The sequence below is a fragment of the Delphinapterus leucas genome, chromosome X, assembly GCF_059928025.1.
Source record: "Delphinapterus leucas isolate spDelLeu-1000000601 "Yukka" chromosome X, BTC_Dleu_Yukka2, whole genome shotgun sequence".
In the NCBI taxonomy this organism is placed as follows: domain Eukaryota; kingdom Metazoa; phylum Chordata; class Mammalia; order Artiodactyla; family Monodontidae; genus Delphinapterus; species Delphinapterus leucas.
Window position 1 is genome coordinate 122,261,532 of NC_143150.1, and position 14,233 is coordinate 122,275,764.

A 14,233-nucleotide genomic window follows, 5' to 3' on the forward strand; every position below is an offset into this window, starting at 1 on the left:
CGCAGGCTTCTCATTGTGGTGGCTTCGCTTGTTGCGGACCACGGGCTCTAGGCACGCGGGCTTCAGTAGTTGTGGCTCGCGGGCTCTAGAGCGCAGTCTCAGTAGTTGTGGTGCTCGGGCTTAGTTGCTCCGCAGCACGTGGGATCTTCCCGGACTGGGGCTCGAACCCGTGTCCCCTGCATTGGCAGGCGGATTCTCAACCACTGCACCCTCAGGGAAGCCCCTCAGAGTAATCTTTAGCTCGTTTCCATACCTCTTGTTCTCCTTTCCCACACCATTTGCCCATTTTGCCATTTCTGTAGAATGTAAGTTATTGTACCCTAGATTTATGGCAACAGGTTGGTAGAGAATGAAGGAAGCCTGGCTTCCATCAGTTGGTGGTACATATCATACGATGGAAATTCAGAGGCTGTAAAACAATATTTATACTAGTTTGTTACTGGGGATGCTTCAAAATTCCATGTAATCTGAAAAATGGAGAAAAGGTACAAAAAGAGATGGGATAAAAGGATGCCAACTCAAACGCCTCTGCCTGTCTACTCAGTTGCCTCCCGCCTTGTGGTTAACAAATCTGAACTGAAGCCCACCCGCTGGGATTTCACTCTGTCAGAGTGGCTTGGTCCCAGCAGGAATGCGCCTGCCAGGGTTGTGGACTGCTCCATGAAATGCCTCACCGCATTTTGGTTCTCAGGTTTTTCTTTTAAAAGGAGGTCGTTTTGTAAGAGCGGTTCATCCGAGGAACAAGAAGTGAGCACTGAACTAAAAACCACTGGTCTGTGCTGCTTCTTTTGTCTTTCGTGCTCGCACCCTGTAGCCTCAAGGCTTGTTCTCATGGACTCACCACTGTACACACCATCCACAGCCCCCCTTTCCCAACGTGACCTGGGCGCGCGCCAGAAGGGACCATTCATCAGAAACGACAATATAAAGGGGAACCATGCTCATCCCAGGTCTTCTAAGTCTTCAGTGGGAGACACATTTGGCCAGAAGTGTACCATTCTGATTTATGGTGCCCAAGAGAAGCATTTTTTCCATTTCAGCCTCATTTTCCCCCATAACAACCTAATGCATTGTAGTTGCCACATGATTTGGCGCACACAATACTATTTTTGCTAGTTATTATTCATTTCAAACCTGACCCAAACACCACCTAGTTTTCTACCTGCTGAAGAGAATGAAGGCGTCAACTCCTTAGTTATGACAAGAATAAATCACATAGTTTGGTATGTTGGCTGGGACAATTACATGTACTCTATACCAGCTTTTATGTAATGGGGTCTACGTGGTGGACTATGGTGGGTTTTGGCCACCTGGCTTTCAGCCCACCTTCAGAACAGCCCATCAGGTCTCTCTGCCCTAGCCAGGGGGCAGCTACATGACCCAAGGGGGGCTGATTGCACACTCCTCCCTGGAATGTGAATTTCAAGCACAGTAATGTGGAGACTAACATAGTAAGAGATTATTCCTGCAATGGTGGCTTCCTGATCAGCAATGGCTTTTTCCCATTATTCTGCTTCTAACCCTGTAGTTCATTTCCAAGGCTGGATTTCTGGTCTTTCCATCCACCTGCACACTCCTGTTTCCTTACTGTAATTTCCCTTTGCTGTAGGTTAGTGGAGGTCTGTTTCTGTTGCTTGCTACAAGCAAACATTGACTCAGCCCGTCTTGATGAAGCTGTGTGATTTGAGTCATCGGAAGAGAATTCCTGATCTTACACCGTGCTGAAATCGCCTTCTTACTCGTTCCTTTGTATGAAGGCATTGGAAGCTGCTATTACAAAAGAGCAAATATTACTTAGGGAAGGTTACACTGCCCCCTCTTTACTCCTTACACCTGAGTTTTCTTATAAGGGTCGTTTCTCTTTACTTGTCAGAGATCAGCAGGACGGGACTTGAACAAGTAAATGTTGATAGGGGTGAACTGGGAGAGAATGAGAGGTCTGCAAGATTAGATTCTTCAAGATCCCACGGGTGACTGATTGGAAGGTTCTCGGTACCCAGAAGCATGAGTTCACAAGACACTGGGGAGAAGAGAAACGGAGCCAAGACGAAGCAGGAGATGCTGAAGACAGCCCTCTTTGCTGCTTGCCTGCTGGCAGCCACACACATGCACATAAATTGCCAGGAGGGGGCACTGCTGGAACTCTGAGAGAGGGTCTGGAAACCGAATGAGGCAAGGAGAAAGTGTCTCCCTCTCAGCGGGGAAGCTGTGTGAGTGCAGCTCAAACTCAGGAGGAAAAATATTTTTAAAAGGACAGTAACAGGGATAGGAAAGGGGAGGCAGAAACTTTTATCACTGTGCAGAAAGAGCAACAGATGTGGGGAAGGTGAGCCTGTGTTCCAGGCTCCTGGGCAGCAGGAAAGGAAACTCTCAGGCCTTAGCTCCTGCTGAATGACTCCTCAAGACTCCAGTGCCATTTGCTTTCAGTCACAACCCGCCTGGTATTAAGAGACGAATTCACTCCAAGTGTCCCAAGTCAACTGGCACCAAGTCACATAGATGAGGTTCATCTTAAAGGGGGGGGGGTAATACTTTTACTTTTTAAAGTAAATTTTTTATTGAAGTCTAACACATACATAGAAAAGTCAGGGCAGAAATCATAAGTGTGCTGCTCAAAGATTTTCACAGAGTGAACATGTCCCTTTAAAAAGCATCAAGAAACAATGACCACTCCCCCCAAAAGTCCCCCCCCTTGCGTTCCCTGGCAGCATCCTCTCCAAGGGTAAACACAGTCCAAACTTCTCCATCATAGAGTTATTGCCCCTGATCTCAAAACTTTTGTAAGTGAAGAGGGGAAAAAACTTATATAAGTGGAACCATACAATATGTACTTTCTGGCTTTTTTTTTTTTTTTTTAAATTTTTTGGCCACACTGCAAGGCTTGTGGGATCTTAGTTCCCCAACCAGGGATTGAACCCAGGCCCTCAGCAGTGAGAGTGTGGAGTCCTAACCCCTGGACCGCCAGCGAATTCCCTGACTTCTTTTCATCAATGCCACATTTAAAAAATTCATCTGTGATGCTGTGAGTAGCATGAGTTTGTTCATGCTCATTTCTTGGTAATATTTCATTGAATAAATATACCAGTTGATTTATCCATTCTGCTCGCAAGGGACAGTATGGATATTTGAGTTGTTCCACTGTGATTATTACAGAAAGTGCCACGATGCATTTCTATTGAATATATACCTAGGACTGGAATTCTGGGCTGGTAATATGTACTGTTTTCGGTCATAAATGACACATGATCATAAATCGACATACCAAATCTTCTGTATGATTTTTGTACCTGAAAAAGGCACTTCCAAATGTGTTTTAAGCAACACTGTCAGTGAAATACATATATAGGCTCTCAAAGGAATTACTGAGAAGGAAAGAATAATTAGTTCTTACCTAATTTCATTGAATCCAGCACTCATCATGCTCTAGAAAGTGGCCACAGGGTGGGAGAAACCATAACAAACAAAACCACAACCTAGAAATGGAAAACAATTTCTATAGCATTCCCAAACTGGTTAGACATATACATAGGACAAGTTTTTGTCAAAAATATGCATATGGGGCTTCCCCGGTGGCGCAGTGGTTAAGAGTACGCCTGCCGATGCGGGGGACACGGGTTCGTGCCCAGGTCCGGGAAGATCCCACATGCCGCGGAGCGGCTAGGCGCGTGAGCCATGGCCGCTGAGCCTGCGCGTCCGGAGCCTGTGCTCCGCAACGGGAGAGGCCACAACAGTGAGAGGCCCGCGTACCGCAAAAAAAAAAAAAAAAAAAAAAAAAAAATGCATACGTGTGCCCAGTAGTGGGATAGCTGGGTCGTATGGCAGTTCTATTTTCAGTTTCTTAAGGAACCTCCATATTGTTCTCTATAGCGGCTGTATCAATTTACATTCCCACCAACAGTGCAAGAGGGTTCCCTTTTCTCCACACCCTCTCCAGCATTTATTGTTTGTAGATTTTTTGATGATGGCCATTCTGACCGGTGTGAGGTGATACCTCATTTGCCACCACCTAGAGGGGTGGGATAGGGAGGGTGGGAAGGAGACACAGAGGGAGGGGATATGAGGATATATGTATACATATAGCTGATTCACTTCGTTATACAGCAGAAACTAACACAACACTGTAAAGCAATTATACTCCAATACAGATGTTAAAAAAATATATGCATATGTAAACTTTTAATCCTAAACCCACTTTGGGGCAGCCCTTCTCAGCTCCAGGCCAGACTCTCACCACCCCTTACTACTGCCTCTAAGTCTATTTATAAACTGTTGTACAGAATCTTTTCACATGTATGCTAAGGATAGAATTTTTATGAAGCAGGACAGGACGTTTAAAGATGTAAGAGTTCCCCAGAGGTCATAAGTAACTACTCCAATCTACAACTCCATTCTCCACAGAAAAAAAAGGACCCTTATTTGTACACATTTACAGGAATCCCAAATCGTTTGTTGCCTTGCCATTCCCTGGCCAAACAGAATGAAGCTGCATCCACACAGCGCCAGGACGATGCTTTGAATGGACACAGAACACAGCTATTTGGCATTTGCAGTCACTGTTTTACTGACTGGAAGAGAAAAAAAAAAAAAGGTCGAATTCATTTACAGTGGCCTTTTAAATGTTGACCCGGTCTAAGCCTTCTTGAAGGGCCTCAAGCCTGTTAAAGGAATTTGAAAAAAATCTACAGACAAACGTGGTTAGGGGCATTTCTCTATAAAAGCCAGTTTTTAAAAGGGAAACATATGTCTAGCCACTACCCCTGCCCCTCATTCTTGCTTGGGGAGAAACTATTAGTGATTTGGATTGTCAGTGTGATAGCACTCCACCTACCAAAAGAACTGCATTTACTTGAAATGATGCTAAATGGTCATTATCCAATTGGCCCCTGTCAGATTTCTTAAATGTTCTAAAAGGCAAGAATACTTGATTCAAAAACAACCACTATTGGAGGAAAGTTATCAAATTATAACATATTCTAAAACTTTTGGATGCCATTTGCAGCAACATGGATGGACCTAGAGATTATCATACTAAGTGAAGTAAGTCAGACAAAGACAAATACCATATGATATCACTTATATGTGGAATCTAAAAAGATGATATAAATGAACTTATTCACAAAACAGAAACAGACTGACAGACTTTGAAAACAAACTTATGGTTACCAAAGGAGAAAGGCAGGGGGAGGGGGAGGGATAAATTAAGAGTTTGGGATTAACATACACACACTACTATATATAAAATAGATCATCAACAAGGACCTACTGTATAGCACAGAGAACTCTACTCAATATTCTGTCATAAACTATATGGGAAAAGAATCTGAAAAAGAATGGATATATGTGTATGTATAACTGAACCACTTTGCTGTACACCTGAAAATAACACAACATTGTAAATCAACTATACACCAATGTACAAAAAAATTAAATTAAACAAATAAAAAATAAAATTTTGATAGTTCTCAGTCACAATGTAGAATGATTTTGCTCTATGTTTATTTTGCAGAAACTAATTTACCTGATATCTTATGGTCTGATTGGAACAAGATTTAAATAGCTGTCCTGAAAAAGAAAGCAGTAGTATCAAAGGTGAGAATGTTATCTGCAAAGCTATAAATTTATAAGCAGCCAACCTTGCTACCCAGTGTTTCTCACTGCCATCACCTCATCTCACTGATGCCTGAAACGTAATAAGAGTCGGATGTAGGGAGGCCATTCTCCATGGGCCTCTCGTGTTTCCACCTATCGTCTGCACAAAGGCATTGGCAGCTTTTGTTCTGTACTATCTTACCAAGGATGTTGGTAGAGCCTGGGAGAATAGAGATAGTATCTTATTTCTCAAGAGCAGATTCGTTTCCTGACAAAGATAAAAATATCATCTCTTTCTGGGGCAATGTTTGGGCAGGTTGGCTATTGGTCCCCTTATAAGATTGGGGCTTCCTCAACTCAGAGTTCCTCACTGTGACACAAACTCACTGTGTACCTGGCATCCACCTGGACCCGCCTCTGCATTGCCCCACCCCCTCTGAGACTCGGGGTGGTTGACAAGGGGCAGTGGTGTGACCCTGAGGCCCATGCTACCTGTTGTCCCGTGGGTAATAAAGTCCACCTCTGACCCAGGAGTCTCGTGTTTTCTACTGACATCTATGAAACTGTGACAAGCCAACTTGTTAGCTTGCAAGTAGGGGAACAGTTCTTGACGTCTGTAAACATCTTCAGGTAAAAGTATTCCAGAGTCATCCCACAAGTATTCTGTGCCTAAGAAAAAAAGAAAAGTACCAAAAATATAGGCTACATCAGGCCACATTAGGAATCAGCGCAATTTTAGGGAGGCAGCAAGTGCCCGAGAAGAAGGGGTCATTCAGTGCCCTTCCTTGCATAAGACAGAGGCCCAGATGTGGTCTCAAATCTTTAACTCAGTGCTTCGGGCAGCCGCTGACATTCAGCCTCCTGAGGAGGCAAAAATCGGGTTCACACCATTGTTATTTCAATGTGAATATATACACTCGTCAGGCTGGAGGTCGTGGTAGATGCTGGTGAAGGTAATCTAGTCTATACAGCAGACAGGCAGCACCATTCAGTGGTAAGAAATTTGGACAGCACTCAGGGCCTGTGGCAGGTTGAAGATCTTGGTGTTGTTGCAGACCCAGTCTGCACAGTCTGTCCTTTTCTCTCACACTGCTTCACAGCCTGGAGACAAGATGGAGAAAAGAAAGCAGTTGGCTTGACCCAGATTGCGGCTCTGCCTGGCGGCTGTGGCAGAAAGACACCAGAGCACGGGCCTTGGGGAGGCAGTGGCAAGGGTGTCTTTGAAGGTATGGTGGGCCTCGGGGTCTAGGTTGTGTTTTATTAGAGAGGAGAGTCAAACAAGGAAGAAACCAAGAGATGGGGAGAAAATGGAAATGTCAAGGGAATGGGGGTTTCATTTTAAAAAGGTCAAAGGATAAGCATGGGGAGATTAAGAAGAGAAAGCCAGATCAATCAGGAAAGTTTGATGTTGGAGTTCAAGAGTTCAGAGGTGATGATCAAGTTCGAGGGGGGCCACAGGGCAGAGACTGAGGAGGAGAAGATGGTTACTGGAATAGAGGAGGTCAAAGAACCATGAGGGCAGGTTCTGAATGGGTCATTTGGCTAGATGTCACCACGATGGTTGATGGCTATGGCTAGAAGGACGGAGGGCCAAAGAGTTATTTAACTGCTCCTTCAAGGAACAGTGGCCTTTACGTGCAAGTAGAGAAAGAAGCAACTGTGGACAAGAGTTGGAGCAATGAGGATGCTGCCCTCAACTCCAGCCCCTGAAAAGCGTGCAGTGGGGGAGGATGAGCAGCTTCATGTGATCTGGACGCAGGGGGAGTGGTGGCCCTGGGAGAGCTCAGTTCAGCTAAGGTTGAGAGACGGAGTCTGTTTACCAGACAATGGAGTATGTGTGATGGGGAGGGGGCAGAAACGGTGGGAGTTAGTGTCCAGAGGAGGGAGCCCATAACAGTGAGGGGATGAGAGAGTGGGAGAGGATGGATGACAAGGGGCAGCTGCATGCTGGGTGATGGCCAGGGTCAACATTTATGGGAGTCATGGCTGAATCATCTGACCTTAGTTTCCCCAAAGGAACCCAAGTATGATTCCATGCTACTTCAGGCTGGAGGTCCATGATGCTATTGGCCATTGACTGGAATTCAGAATAATATGTTGGTATTTAAGGTCCAAGAAGTTAATCCCAAACACTGTGGTCTTGTGGTAGAAATGGCAGGGGAGCCCACCAGTGGTCAGGGAAGAGTGGTCACCTGACTTTGGATTGTGTTTCGTTTGAAATGCTAGATAGGCCAATAGAGGTTTATTTTTGTCTTACTTAATGTCAAGCAGTGACCAGTATGGGATGGGGTAGACATGCCACCATGTCATCAGGGACCCAGGCTTCCTCAAGCTATGTACTCCTCCATAGGTTGTGGCCCTTGTCCTTATGGTCACAAGGCAGCTCCCAGAGCTCCTGCCTTCACAGCCACATTGCAGGCAGTAAGGAGGAAGGTAAATGGCAAAAGGGGCTGCTAACCAAGAGCCTTCTTTAATGATCCTTCCTGGAAGCCCCACCAATGACTTCAGTGGGCTCCCCGATTTGAAAGAGAGGTTGGGAAATACAGCCTTTTAGCTGAGTACATGGCATTCCCCCCATGTATATGGTTATACTAGTAAGGAAAAAGGTGAGAATGGATATGGGGTAGGCAACTAGAAGTCTCTGCTACAGATATTACAGAAACATGAAATATTTTTATTCAATTTAACTCATCTTTGTGTATTGATTTTCTCCCCCATACGTAACATAATTGCAGGCCTCCCTATTTCATTTCTGGTTCAATATCTCTTCCTGTAACCTGGATTACTGAGGCACTGTCCTTCACTTCAAGGTCTCCTTTCTATTTTCCTTTAATCTAAGCCAAACTATGCTCTCAAATCTCCTTGGTCACTGAAGAGATGGGGCCTGGGGCTGGAGGGTCCTTCTTCAAGTTCTAGCACACTGTTAGAAACCACCTGTCTCAGTTAGCTTTTGCTGTATAACAAACCACCCCAAACTTTCACATCTTAACACAACTATTTTATTACCTCTTGCAACTCTGTGGGCTGATTTGACTGAGCCAGGTAGTTCTCCATCTGGTCTTACTTGAAACACTGTTTTGGGGGTTTCTATAACTAGAAGTTATTCTAACATATACAGCTACAGTGCTGTATAGACTCTATGGCCAAAGAACTTCACACTAAAGGAAAACAATGTATTTTTTTCCCACCATCTAAAGAGGTTGTATGTGTTGGTTGTATTAAAGAGAACATTGTTGAAGAAGGATTACTTAAAAAAAAAGACAAGGAAGAAGGATTACTAAGAGTTTCAGTATAAAAAAACTCTAAGAGTAAGGCTACAAATTTTAAAGATTAGTAAGTGGACACCTTCTTGCTTTCCTTCCTTTTACAGCTCAATGCCTTCATTGCTTTCGGGCTAACAGGCAAATATCTGGGGAATCTTCTGTCTGGGAGCTCTCTTGAACCTCTTTTTGACCTAGAATCTTAAAACAGAATATACTTTCATCCTCAGGGAATACACTCAGGATTCATTACCACACAAAGCAGTTCTTGAATTCAGAAGAAAAGAGAAACAGAAAAGGAGGCATTAGTCTTTTTTGGAACCTGGGATCCAGGGTGGTTTAACATGGAAAACACCCTGGAGGGGCTGAGGCTGGTGATGGGCTCTGCTCGGTCACCAGGGACAAGGGCAGTTTCTCCAGCTCATGCAGAAAACTTAAGCTTAACCTCTCTACAGAACTTTCCTTCAACTGTCTATTTTGCATTTTTAGATCATAACCACACAACTCTGAAAATCTCCTTTCATGAGTGTGCCTGTAAAAAGTGCCTCCACGAAGGAAAAAGGTAGAGCCAGGCAGATCCACCAGGGGGCACTCTCTGGGGTCTGGGGGTGTGCTTCATGCAAAGCTGCGCGTCCAGACAACCGTGCTGGCAGGACAAGTGGGCTTCCTTGGCCGGGAGCAGAAGGAGGGTCTGCATCAAATAGGGAACCCCCCAGGCAAGGGGAGAGGCCTGACACTCCACGCGTCCCACAGCAGCAAATTGGATTTCGTATCTGTGGAAGACTAAGTTTCCAGACCTTATAGAGAACCCTGCTTCTTAGGACTTAAAGCTGACCCCATCTTCCTTAAGGCGTGGAACTGTCTTCCCTTTTTCTTTCATTTGCCAGGAGAAACTACAATGCACTTTTCATAAGATGTATAAATTCACAGAAGTGATACAAAACACATCTCCCAGAAGGCTTTGCTCCTCCTGCACATGGCTTGCCAGCGCTTTCTCATCTCTTTTCTCTTCCTTCAGCCCCTCTTTCTTTCTCTCTTCATTCCTCTTTTTTGTTCCATGAGGGTTCCCATCTCTGGAAATGCTCTCTTCAGAGTTGAAGGGCTGCGAGTCAACCTTAGGGGCAGGAGTCCCCCCAGGTTCTGCGATGTTTTTCATTTTTACCTTCTTTTTCATGTTATTTTTGTGAGCAAGCAACTTCTTGATTCTGTCTTTGATGGTACCAGGTGCTCTGAGGAATTCCTTCACAGAATTTTCAGGGATAACTAAAACCAACAGTAAAAGAGAAGTTCCACATTGGCCAATAATTAGATCTCTCACGAAAAATGGAGCATTTAAAAAGCGTCAAAGTGCAGTACATAAATGCTTCCAGCATCAACACAGGGCTTCCCTGGTGGCGCAGTGGTTGAGAGTCTGCCTGCCGAGGCAGGGGACATGGGTTCGTGCCCCGGTCCGGGAGGATCCCACATGCCGCGGAGCGGCTGGGCCAGTGAGCCATGGCCGCTGAGCCTGCGTGTCCGCAACCTGTGCTCCGCAACGGGAGAGGCCACAACAGTGAGAGGCCCGCGTACCACAAAAAAACAAACAAACAAAGAAACAAAAAAACCAGAATCAACACATATGAGGCTCAACCATTTGATATTTTAGGAAGAACTATATTTGCAGCTGTTTTAAGCAGCTCCAATGTTACGGCAGGATCTTAACGACTTTAATTGTTAAGAGGACAAACTTTTGTTTTGCTTCAGAGACTACGATAATGAAATACCTGCTCCTACCAAGCTGGGCTACAGATTCCAACGTGATGGATTTTCCAGGATCCTCTAATATTTCTGCTTTCACAGCGGTATTCGCCAAAGTTGCTGTGGCCCAGGTGGTCCTGTAATTTGTTTAACTGTGATATTCAAAGATTATGGCTAGCATTATGTTGAACCATATAAATTGCCAATAATGGGCCATTTGTGACCTACAGAACAGTGATTTTTTTTTTTTTTTTTTGCGGTACACGGGCCTCTCACTGCTGTGGCCTCTCCCGCCGCGGAGCACAGGCTCCGGACGCGCAGGCCCAGCGGCCATGGCTCACGGGCCCAGCCGCTCCGCAGCATGTGGGATCTTCCCGGACCGGGGCACGAACCCGTGTCCCCTGCATCGGCAGGTGGACTCCCAACCACCGCGCCACCAGGGAAGCCCCAGAACAGTGATTTTTGATTCAATGTATACATACCTAATTTGTCTTCCCTGTTCTCTCTCCCCTTCGAATTTCTTCACCTCAGTCAACTACTATCAAAAGCTAAATGATTTTACTTATTGACTATTTATAGAGAGGCATCTATATTTACAGTTTTACATTCATTTCCTATTTCTAATCACTAAATTAAATTCTTTTTTAAAATGCACCTTTAAATAGACTGACGGGGGCTTCCCTGGTGGTGCAGTGGTTGAGAGTCCGCCTGCCGATGCAGGGGATGCGGGTTCGTGCCCCGGTCCGGGAAGATCCCACATGCCGCGGAGCGGCTGGGCACGTGAGCCATGGCCGCTGGGCCTGTGCGTCCGGAGCCTGTGCTCCGCAACAGGATGGGCCACAACAGTGAGAGGCCCGCGTACCGAAAAAAAAAAAAAAAAAGACTGATAGACATAAAAAAGAAACTTATGATAACTAAAGGGGAAAGGGAGGGATAAATTAGGAGTTTGGGATTAACAGACACACACTACTATATATAAAATAGATAAACAACAAGGACCTACTGTATAGCACAGGGAACTATATTCAATATCTTGTAATGGGGCTTCCCTGGTGGGACAGTGGTTAAGACTCCGCCTGCCAATGCAGGGGATGTGGGCTCGAGCCCTGGTCCAGGAAGATCCCACATGCCATGGAGCAACTAAGCCCGCGCACTATAACTACTGAGCCTGTGCTCTAGAGCCTGCGAGCCACAACTACTGAGCCCGTGCACCACAACTAGTGAAGCCCGCGTGCCTAAAGTCCGTGCTCCTCAACAAGAGAAGCCACCGCAATGAGAAGCCCGCGCACCGCAACAAAGAGTAGCCGCCGCTCACCGCAACTAGAGAAAGCCCGCACGCAGCAACAAAGACCCAACGTAGCCAAAAATAAAATAAATAAATTTATACCAAAAAAATCTTGTAATAACCTATCATGGAAAACAATCTGAAAAAGAATATATTTGTGTGTGTGTATGTATAACTGAATCACTTTGCTATACACCTGAAACAAACACAACGCTGTAAATCAACTATACTTCAATTTAAAAAAATACAAACCTTATGGATAAGAACAAACTCTCCTTTGACCATCATCCCCAATTCTAGAGCTCTCCCCAGAGCTAAGCACTGTTATCAGGGTGGAAATCATCCTTCAGACTTTGTCCACACTATTCATTTTGGTTCATGCAAATGGACTCATGCTCTCTGTACTATTTGACAACTGCTTTTTTTATTCATGAATGTCTGGAGATACTGTCATGTTTGTATGCATAAGTAGTTCTACCTTAAAAAATGTATCTCTAGGGTGATTCCTCATACTCCTCAGAGGATCAATGACCACTGGGGGAAAATGTTAGTGTAGAACTTGAGAGGTAGAAGAAAAAGGTCTTTTAGCCCAGCATCTTTGTTTTGTAGATGAGGCAACTGGGCAACGTTAAATGACTTGCCCAATGTAACTCAGCTACCCAGGAGCAGAGCTAGATTTGAGGGTAAAGCAGATGAATGAGTCTTTTTCCAGTCCTATTTCCATGACATGTTTCTTCCTGCTTTAGGGTTAAGGGTTACTTTTCTCTAACTGCCTCAAATTCCTCGAGATCTAGAGTCTAAAGATGCATGCCCCCTTTCTGGGGATCAAATAGTGATAATAAAGAGTATTCAACTACACACTACTATATATAAAATAGATAAACAATAAGGAACCTACTGTACAGCACAGAGAACTATATTCAATTATCCTGTAATAACCTATAATAGAACAGAATCTGAAAAAGAATATATATGTATAAATATATATATAAATAAATATATATATATAAATCACTTTGATGTATACCTGAAACTAATACAACATTGTATACCAAGTATACTTCAATAAAAAGAAAAGAATATCCAAACTGATGTGAAAAAGTAATTTAAGGGAATTCCCTGGAGGTCCAGTGGTTAGGACTCCACGCTTTCACTCTCGAAGGCCCAGGTTCAATCCCCGGTTGGGGAACTAAGATCTGCAAGCCATTTGGTGCGGCCAAAAATATTAAAAAACTTATTTAAAAAGATTAAAAACCCCGACCTTTAAAATCAAATATATTGTCCTTTTATAAAACATCTAGGCATGTGGTAGTCTAAGAGTAAGCAAAAAGGGTCTAATACCACTGAATCAATTCACTCAATTCTACAACGTGGATAGAGTTCAGAGGGAAATGAAATAAGGGAGTAGGCACCAATGTCAGTGTCCAAAAAGAATATTACAAAAAGACATTGGATTGAGAGTTTGTTAGAATATTTTTCTTGGCAATATTTTAATCTCTTCTGCTCAGTTCCTTCTCCAACGTTTGGCTGATTCGTTCTGTACCAAAATGGTAGAAAAATAAATAAGAAGAGGTCCACAATATTTTGTGTAATCAAAAGGAAAAAGAAAAATGCTTTGAAAATATATATACTCCTAATTAATACATTGCTCTTACTTTGAAATCAATCTAAGTTTGTGATGACAAGAGGTACATTTCTCTTTTCAATGAAATGTCCTAGTCATTTATCAATGTGACAGCCTGTAGTTACAGGTTCGAAACCAATGACTACTAATACAAATAATCCATTATTATTCATCTTCGTGAACTTCAGATGGCCTGTTTCAGCTGATTTGCCAGAAGTTGCATAAGCTCTGACTGTAATGTGCATATATACACCTTCCCCTGAAGGCCACACTGTGCAATTCTGTCTAAGGGTCTCTGATTCTTTTCCTAGGACCCAGCATGAAAAATTAACAGGAAATACCCATTCCCTGGAAATTTCCTTTATGCAGTCAGTAACCTAACACGGAAGACCTTTAATAAATACGGAGGAGAGGGTTTCAGTCCACACCAGGCAAACCTAAACATCTGCCTTTGTTTTCTGCTTTGAAGTTTTGATTTTTCCTATTGAAAAAAAATAAATAAATAAAACCATCACAACATTTGTGGTGCCAACAATTTCACTCCTTCAGTATGTAAAGAGCTGGGGCAAGGATAAAGCAAACTATGCATATGCACGACTATGAATGGATAGATTTGGCTGTATCTAGGTGTTGTTATTTCAAATAAGACACAGCTGATGACTGTTTCTCTTGAAAATTTCTTGATTAGCGCAACATCTTTTTTGAGGATACACAAACGTGGGAGGAAGCTGCCACAGT